Below are 10123 nucleotides of genomic sequence, written 5' to 3'. Positions count from 1 at the left end.
CTGTACTGGAGAACTGCGCTGTCCTTGGTGCTGGAAGCTGCTGAATGCAGGGGATTTGCTTCCCGCACGGATACAAACGGGTTTGCAAAACCAGACGCTGTTTTTCAGATAGCACGTCCTGACAAATGATATGAGAGTGCTGAAATGGCGCAGACACTGAGGCGGCATGATAAAGCAAAAAAAAAAAAAAAAAAAAAAAGACGAGCACGGTTGGCCTAATAGGAGAATGTTTCGGAGTTGTTTTCTTGTCTCATGTGAGGGCTGAAGTCGAATAAAAGATCCAGTTAAAAAACGAGAGATTCCTAACCCTTGAAAATGAATAACCTAAATAGGATCAGTTGTTTTCATTTTCTTGGATGACGGTGACAGTGTGGTGATGTGGTGTGAAATACATTTGTGACAAGAAAAAAAACCGGAATAGCCTACTCTCAAGCCACGGTGTTATTCCCGCCTGCTGCACTGTGCGTGTCTCGGCAAGGCGATGTTTGTCAAATGCCATATTTAGGAAAAATGCTTGATAGTATTGAGTGACTGGGGCGAGGACGAATGGCATCTTGTGATTGGGAAAGACGGTTGAGCCCAACGAGGACCGCGTTAGAGCCAATCGTATTGGAGAGCTTCTGTGTGCATAAGCGGTGGATGGAGCTACTCTGGGTATACTTCCGCGTCAAATGCGTGTTCATATGTAGGTTGAATGGATGAAACGGAGAGAGCGGAGAGGTATAGGCATGCTGTGATACGGCTCTATATATTTGCCGGCAGGACTATCTTCCTTTTAAAGACAACCTCCTCCTAGCATTAGTTTCCACTCAGTGATGTCGCGTATTTGTGCGGCGCACCTGTAAAGAGCGAGACAGGCAGAAGCCGGCTTTTTTAATTATTTGATTCCTTTTATTTCTTCTGTTCTTTTTCCTTTTGTTTCATGCATTTTCTGAAAGGAAATCATTTCTGTGTTTTGATTTAATAAACATTTCATTTCCTCATTTTATCTTGTTTGTGTTGGCTTTTATGTTTCCAAGTTTGAACTAAGAGAGCGGAATCATCATTTTACAAGCTATTGGCCAGGTGTTTCATTCAGAGATTGTTTGCCTAAGGACGTCCATAACTTTCATTTATAGAAACGGTAAGATATTTTTACACATTTGCTCATTCACCTGAAACATTTCTATTCGATATTTTATCATGTGTCAAATCTTTGAAGACAGTGTGTAGAGCAGATCATGCATTCACTGTAGTCTAAGGCTGTCTTATTGCATGCAAACGCGATAGGAAAGTGACCGTGATGCATTCATGTTTTTATTGACGGCTGATTTTTTTTTTTAACTCTGAATTACGGTGCCTTGGCATATCATAGACTTACACGACAGGACAAGTAGGCTATCTCTGCACATGTGCTCATTTCAAAATCTTCCAAGATTCAGACATGGACGCATGTATTGATCTAGTGTGTAGAAATGTAGGCCTTGGTAGAGTGCTGAAACGTGGGATCCGCATAGTAGTCAGTTATGTTACCGCATTTAAAGTAAAAACGTTATCATGTTGGAAATATTGGACTAACACTGCACATTAGTAATTGAAATAATGGCTGCAGTAAACAAACTAATCAAATGTAGCCTATTTCATTTTTAATCTGAGCTCTTTCATCAATGTCAGAACTTGCATTTTATTAAGGATATGGATTTAGAAACATGGCCAAATACAAATGTGATTTAAACTAAGTGATAGGTTATTGTAAGGACCGCTTCTTCGATTTAAATGTAAAATAGCATATTATATAAGGGCTGAGTTGTAACTTCATTGTAACTCTTAAAAGAAGTAATGCTATATAGGTTAAGTGCAGCCTGTGTGTTGCACTACTTGGAGTTGCTTGATGATTCGTTCTAAATTCAGCTATCATAGGCATAATTATTTTGAATGGGATTTTTGAATTCCCACGCAGGTCTTAATTGTAAAACGTAGACAAGCCTACAGTTCCTATAGCCTACTAAAATAAATCACACACTGGGTTTAGTTCATCTTTTTCATGCCAGAAGCCACTTAGTATCAGCATTCCCATTTGATTAGGTTTTGCTTTTTATACCAATATGCAAAATACATATGTCTGTCTTCTAGAAGCAAAGGTAACAGTGGAGCCAATTACGTCTGAAATAGAAACAGCAATGCTTATAATTTCCTGATGTAGCCTAATTAAACTCTAATCTATAATTTGGCTTGTTTCCCCTGAATACCCAGGGACCCTGGTTTAGGGCCACTGCTCCAGCATTTTTATTGTGTGTTTTTTTTCTTTGCATTGACATTTTGCTCGAAATGACACTCAGGCTAGGTAGGTAGCTTGAAGCAGAAGTACACCTGCAGCAAATCAATTACTTGATAGTGTATTTCCGGGGTAGAGACGGGGTCTTCGCTGATTGGCTGAGGTTCTGAGAAGTTTACTTAGGGCGGACGTGTTCCCGCCACCGCCCCCTTTTCCACTGCGCAAAGACTGATACCAAAAGTTTGATGTCTGCAGACTTCTCATTAATAAATACACGTGACGCCGATTGAACACCTCAAGGTAAGACACCACAAAGGAATAGTGTAAAAATATGAGCTGGCAAAATCAACTGTGCCGAAAATGTACATAGAAAAAGGGCATTTAACGAGTTACGGTAGCTAGCAATGTCCACTGATGCTGGCAAGCACGCCAACTCGCCAAGTCGGACATGTTGCTGGCAGAACTTCATACGAAATATTCGTGTTTTAATGTGACATAACGGCCAGCATTATCCAACGTTAAGATAGCCACATGCATAATTTATGTACTAGCAAGCGCAGACCCACATTTCGGTGCTAGCTAGCATGCAAGACATTATGTACTGAGAATTGTGCACCAAAAACTGAGTTTCATAAACGCCGCAGTCTTGATTCTCCACTGGCTGTGTTAATAAAAGCTTGCTTTTGGCAAATTGTCCGAACCGCGTTTGACTAAACCACACCGCATGCTGGTCTAACCTTAATGAAGACTAGCATGGAGGTGCAGTATCACAAAGTTACGATTAAATACAATTAACATAACAAATGTTTGGCCATTTAGCGTTTGCTATAAGCAACGTTGGTTTGGGATTATTTACTCAGTAATTTGGATTTAGCATGAACCCAGTTTCAGCCTCAGTTGATCTTGTTGCGCAGGTTGCCCGCAGTAGCACAGGTGTCACAGATTAATCAATTAAGCAAGGCAAATGTTAACTCTCCACCTTGATCCACCTTACGTTGTAGTTCGCCTAATTAGAAACCTCTTACCTTAGTTGGTTTCAATCGTCACAGTTTACGTTTTTAATATGGCAATGGGGTTAATTCGGACCATATATTAAGATAGCATGCATTTATTGAGCAATGTAGCAGGTGTACTTTTTTTAGTACTATTATGCCACTGCTGTTGGTAATTATTTTCAATAGGCTACTGCAGAAATCACTTCATCAATTCCGGAATTAAAACTACATTGGCAGAATATTTATTTAGCTGTGAATGTATTCACAATTTGTACACACAATGGCCATTATTGTGACAGTGTATCCCATGGGTTTTTCATTCAGTACATGGAACCGTATTTTGCTATGTGATGTTTGACATTGACAGTAATCATAATTAACTACCTGATATCATGGTGATTGATACTGTTACTCATATGTTCAATTGTAAATAGTCAATGAGGATGTTTTTTGGGTTTATTCAACTCCAGGCAAAGAAACAGGGTATTGTTCATTGTAGTTTTTGTGCTCAAGGGCTTGAGGAAAAGTCTTTGACTGTAATCTATGGTATAAACAAAGGTGTATTCTTTCTACTTTGCATTTTACTGTGCTTATGATTGTAGTATCTGGTCTTGAATATTGAGCAGGTGAATGTGCTGAAGCCACAGGCATCTGAGTTATAGTTGGCAGTCTGCAGTGAGTAATCTTCAGTTGGTAGGTCATGAAAAGATTACATATTGTGGAGCCAGCAGCTAAGAGCCTGACCAGTTAATTTACCACGAGGTTGCCAACACACAGGATATCTGTGGTCCTGTGGGCATAAGGGGACTGCCCAGCAAACGAAAATGTTGACAGTGCTTTTTTCTCCAATCACCTGAACAAATTAATTACGTAACTTAAGTAATAACAAATACCACAATTCTTTGTATGCAAAAAACAAACAATTTTTATAAGAAATTGCCTAAATCGAGTTCCATTTTATTTGGGTGTTTGTGGGTTTAAGAGCACACTTACTTAAGTAGTAATATTGTGCAATTTTGCTATAATATGCGTATTGTCGAGTGCACAGGAGATCTTAATTCAAATGAAGTGTCATTGCAGATCTCATCACAAGTCCAGCTTTGGTATAGGTAGTACTCAGAGATGCCCATGTTTTTTATTTCATACATTTATGCTGTTTTTAGGCCTTTTTCCTCTTCAGTTTCCATGCAACTTCCACAATTTCAGCAGCCTCTGTGCTACTCAGAGTGACAAGAGATAAGAGCGGTTGTCTTTATTATTGAGCCCCCACGTTTTCCTTTCTAAATAAAGGCTGCTGACAGAGTGACTAAAATGCAGGACAGTGAGTGAACTTCCAAAGGCCACATCACTGTGCTTTGTACAGAAATGTGTGCTGCTATCAAAACTGGGTTAGTATACAGTAGGGCTGTTGGAATGAATTCCAAAGTCGAATATAATAGTTGAATAGTGAAAAATCATAACATTCGAATGCTGAAATTACTATTCAAATGTGTATTTTTTTTAATAAATATTTTGGCTAACGTTAGTGAATTTCCCTCTTCTCACCTTGGCCTACCCGCGTGTGAAAACAAAATGCTTTTATAATGTCACGTCTGATGAACAATAAGTTAGTGGGAGTGAGAAACACAAGACATTGAGAGGTCTTAGATCATGGAGCTAACGTTGCGTACCGAGTAATGTTGGTAACGTTACAGTGGGAGTGACGGGCTGCGGCTGGAAATCGAAAGGAGGATGGGAAATAGTTTTAACAAGACTTTAAAATTGACATCCACCAAGCCAAAATGCTTATTTGTTAGCTCATTCTTGTTTCCTAACTGCGCCGAGAGTTATAGGAGCTTAGCTGGGAGACTCATGGAGACAGCTAAAGTTTGTTAGCTGCCCTACAGCTGTCAGAGTTCGCTTCGACTTCATATATTACCTTCTAATAGCTGTATTCGCAGTAACGTGACAATCTGCAAGAAACAGGTTGCTTATAACTAAAATAGTAGTGACGGCACCGTTTGGCTCAGTTATCAATGCCGTCAGCATGGTGGCTAACACTATTGTTACTTACGTTATGACAAATCGTTTCGGCTGTGCTTTCTAAAATGATGTCATTGTGCTAACCGAGCATGTTAGCCTTTACAACAGAGCCACTTCAATGCACGTGTTAATGTTTAATTACAGAGTTTTCTGTTGATTTGTATTGGTCGCTGTGTGCTCGTGGTGGAAAGTGAATGTAAAAGAGGCGTGCAAGAAATGCAACGTGCCATGATGTAGCTCCTTTTCAAGGCCAGGCTGATGTTGGAAGTCCCTCTAGTGGACAGAACGTGTTACAACAACTCATGCTGATAGTGGCATTGACGATGCATAAGCCTGAGTAGTGTAGTAAATAGACTGCATTGAGCATTAAATATACGAATATTATTTGAACAAATGCAAATGCAATTCGAATGGTATAGAGGAAGATTGATAGCTCTAGTATACAGTGGGTGTCTTTAGCAAAAAGAAGCAGTTTTGCCCCCTTTGTCCTTCTTAAATGTCCATCCCATCCCCCTTTTTTCTCTTCATGGCCTCTCCCTCTACTCCCCTCTGCAGAGCATCTAGTCTGGGCTCTGTGGATGCTGCACAGGACTGTTTTTATTTGGTCCTCATTGTCTGTTGGCCACAGGGTGGCCCTCCCTCTGCATGTGTGTGGGCTATTACCGGAGGCCAGCAATGCAGTGTCACTGCATTACAGCAGCTTTTATAGATAACCACATTTCATGCTCTGTATAGGTGTTATGTGGTGAGTGTTGATGTGTTTGTTTGGCTGTATTGGTGTGTAGGCCTATGATGGTAAGAAGCAGAGGTAGTTAAATAAACATTGTGGTGGCTAAACATTCCAGACATTTCTTTTTAATTTTAAATTATTGGATTGGAGCTCAAAGTAACTGCATTGTAATGTCTAAACCCTAATTTTAGTGTTTTGACAAAGTCTAAGTAAGGTTAATAGTCTAAGACCTCCAGTAAATAGCTGAGGCACTTAACAGACTGAAACATCACAACCTCAGCGATGAACCCAGTGCCAAATGGCCCGTGCACCTATTAATATTATAGCAATAAGGCCAGCATCTGAAAATGTACTTACCCTAAATTGTCAGAATCAATACTTTTGGCATTGATTATTTGATATTAAGTAGCATCTAAGACAACACTTATTCATAACAATCAACGATCAACTTATTCTTTTGCTACAGATGTATTATACAAGCAAAATATAATAAAAATGGCAACAAAGTGCAAAACCTATACTCATGGATTTCCATATAATATTTACAGGACACAAAGATCCAAAATGTATCAATAAATATAAATGGTGATTACAGCAATTCCTTGATTTTTATCTGCCATCACTTTCCATGCTGAAATAGTACCAGCTCCAGCACCATGCATTCTTGTCACTGATGGCTTCATATTCATTATATCTATATGTGTTAATCTTTTAATCTTTTGCAAATGTATGTGGAAGTTTCCAGTGTAAAGCTAGCATTTTGGCATCTTGGCAGCAGTGATTCCAGTTAGAATACGTCTATTTGAACATTTGTAATAAGGAGGTATCATTTAAGAGTAGCACAGTGAGAGAGCATGGCACAACTACATCAATACATTAGATAAAGCAGCACAAACCTTACCCCAAAAAATCCTCACTTCCTTGCATTGCCAATACACAAGCATTTAAATACCTGTAAGACCATCTGAGCACATAGCGATGATAACTGTTACTAACAGCATATTAAACAGTTGCAAGAATAAGCAATACATTTGCTCATAACTTTCTCAGTTTTTGTTAAGAAATTAAAGAAAATTGTGATACAGAGCAGGAAGTTATGGAGAATATTATTGTTCACAAGCAATGATAGATTGATTTTTTTTTTTTTTTTAACATGGTTCACAGCATAAAAAAAGGTTGTAACTAACTGAATTTTATTTCAGTTGGACTCCATGGTATTTTTCTTCTACCCACGTGGGATTATTTCCTTCTTCAAAAGTGTTGGTGAGAAATTGTGAACTTTTACTTTGGAGGCAGGCTGACAATTATAACTCACTTTTCAGTATTATTCTGAGTGGCTCTGATGTAAGGGAGCTGCTGCTGCATAACTACCCTGCTCTCCACCCTACTCACTGTAGCATTGCACCTTCAGGACAAAAAGTATTAAGAGTGCTTCTATGTTGACATTTTTGCTGATCTTTAAATGTTAATATGTCAACAAAGCTGATTTTCTAGTATGAATGGTAGAGCAAAGATACATTGTAACACTAAGAGTTTTGAGGTGTGGCCTGGTAGCAACGTCTAAGACAGGAGTCGTCCTGCTATCAAGTGATGTAATTTACATGCTCAACCATGTTCCCTTGTCCTCCATAATTAAGATGATTCAAAGTTGGCTACTGAATTCAACTGACCAGGTGCAATTCAAATCAAAGTAGTAAAGCTTTCACTGCACACCAGGGACAGCTACATAAAAAAAATTAATGCTTACACCTAAGCATAACTTCACCATAGTTAATTGTAGTACAGTTTTTGCTCCACAGTACTACCATCACACTACACTTTTTTTTATCAAGATACAAGTAGTCTGGATCATTTTACAGGATTGTATGTTGCAGCATTTGCCTTCGCACACTTCAGTGTGTGGGTAGACTGGTCACATCTATGTTTTCAGATGGGATATTTTGAACTGTTACTTGTGGGCTTTTAGTTTTCAAGGACAGGCTGTGCATGTCTGTGTGTGCACTCTGGAGTTCTTCACTCTGCAGCTTGTCACGCGTACTTGGTCAATTTAATCCTCTGAGGAGCTAGTAGCAGAGATTCGTGCCTCCTCACTTTAAGTGCTCAGTGTCACATCAGTACATGCTGATCTCACTGTTGGCTTCAAGTTCAAGAAGTTCTACAGTTACTCAGATCTTTAAAGGGACCAAATTGCCCAATTGTTTATGTATGGCAAAATCTTAAAAGTCCTACTGCATTCCCCCTCATCAATCTAGTGTTTGTCAAAAAATACAGTTTTATCTAGTGTTTTGATCCCATAAAAGCTCTTAAAGAAATTGACTTAATGGTATATTGTTTTATATAATCACTGAAATTGACAGATGAAGAAAACGGATGCCAAAGCATTTTTAACCAATGCGTAATCAAATAAAACCATTGTATGCCACATTGCTGGCATTGCATTAAAAGTATGAATCCGTGACTAGAAAGAAAAAATAAACACTCATTGTTCAGGCTGACAGATGTGGATTCCTGTTGTGTATAAGACATACTAACAATAGAGTTTAGTGTATTCAATGTTGTTGCTGCCTCCCCTTATCGCCCAAATCAATCAAAGGAAATTAAACTTATTTTAAAAAATCAATACTTGCAGGTATGGCAGTCACAAATGTTAGCTAGACTAGATTGCTTGATGGCCTTTACTGAAGCAGCCGTTAATTGAAGCTATATCCTCAAGTGGCAGTTGGGACTTAAATACATCATTTAGATTGATTTACTTTAGAGTTAAAAGACTTGGTATTCTTGGTTGCAGGTTACATTTGTCATAAACGTCTATCCTCAGGTAGTAGTGCATCAGGAGTTTTACAAGTGAACAGGAATCGGGCTGCAACTAACAATTTTTATTATCAATGAATCTTATTTGTATAATTAAGCAATTAATCGTTTAGTCTATAAAACACAAAATTGTGAATAATACTTGTCACAATTTCTCAGAAGCCATTGTGACATCATGTTGCTTAATTTGTCCTACTTACAGTGGCTGAACAGGATACAGGCACATAATGTTAGCAGGTTGTGATTGACTCCATACCCGTTCCAGCTGTACTTCAGTCAAGAGTTTGATCAGCTGTGAAATCTTGCTTCTAAACACCCACTCAGTGACTTTTCCATGTAATTAATTAGCACAATCAGTGATCTGCTAAACAGGGCCAGCACCTCCAGCTTCAGAGGTTGTAGCATGATACATGGCTAAGCCACAAAACAGAGTATAGGAACTGTCGTTTAGTATTTGAATGAACCACTTGCATGTAAAGGAATGACAAAGCTTTGTCGTTAGTTTGGAATGCCCCTTATGGTTTTTGCATATTGTCAGTTAGTGACAATATAGTTAACTTCAGCTTGAGTGTGAAGTCAAAATTGTTCACTGTATTTAAATTGGGAATCTCTGTATTCTCTTCATAGTAACGCTGCTTGCAGAGGTTTTCTCCCCCTTGTGAGAATGCTGTGGGATCTGAGAGTACCGATAACTAAACACACTACACTTTAATGAGTCCTAAAAGGCAGCCTGCTCAGTGGGGTAAAATTGTGGAGGTGGATGGGTTTATCTTAGCAATGATGAGAAAACAAAAAAGGACCTTGTGGTCTTTATCTGGGGATAGCTTCTGACGAAAACTGTGAGGCAAGGCCTCTAGGGAAACAAGATGTTCCGCACTCAAATGACTGTACTAAGAGAAGGCTGCTGGCTGCACACAGTGAAAGCCTGACTGAAATTTGGGGAAATGTATCTTGCCAAGCTTTCTCTTCCAAGTGTTTATCTAATGAAATATTTCTGCCTTGTGGCACTATCTCAAGCGGGACAATAGCCAATGTTTGTGCTTTGTACTTAGAATAAAAGGTAAAACATATGAAATGGAGATTGAAGTAAGTAATTTCTTTTAACACAATATGTTCTCTTGTGGCCTGCTTTTCTCCTGTTATATGCATGTGGGGAGTCTATTAGTGTCTTAGAATTTCAATTTTTGGGATATGAAAAACTTGGCTGAACATGACTTGGGTTTTTGAAATGTCTGTCTTTGTGCCCTTTTTTTGCCATGTTAACAAAACTGCAAAAAAAAACAACTACCAGTTCATATATTTTGCAGTCAC

The 10123-nt window shown here is 38.7% G+C and overlaps 1 protein-coding gene across 6 annotated transcripts in view; it reads left to right on the top strand.

Moving 5' to 3' along the window:
• Positions 1 to 717: 717 nt before the first annotated feature.
• The window catches only part of elavl2 (ELAV like neuron-specific RNA binding protein 2), a 41115-nt gene continuing 31709 nt past the window's right edge, over positions 718 to 10123 (top strand). For 3 of the 6 annotated variants that reach the window (XM_031285053.2, XM_031285055.2, XM_031285050.2), the window contains exon 1: positions 2425 to 2554. The gene's annotated coding sequence lies outside the window, so the exon portion shown is untranslated. Of the gene's footprint in view, positions 1124 to 2424; positions 2555 to 10123 lie in introns of those variants that run through there. The other 3 variants (XM_031285054.2, XM_031285051.2, XM_031285056.2) reach the window with 3 other exon arrangements.

This window comes from Sander lucioperca, chromosome 17, assembly GCF_008315115.2.
Source record: "Sander lucioperca isolate FBNREF2018 chromosome 17, SLUC_FBN_1.2, whole genome shotgun sequence".
NCBI classification, from domain to species: Eukaryota; Metazoa; Chordata; class Actinopteri; order Perciformes; family Percidae; genus Sander; species Sander lucioperca.
Note: the sequence above shows the minus strand (reverse complement) of the source record. Positions and strands in the feature narration are given on the sequence as shown.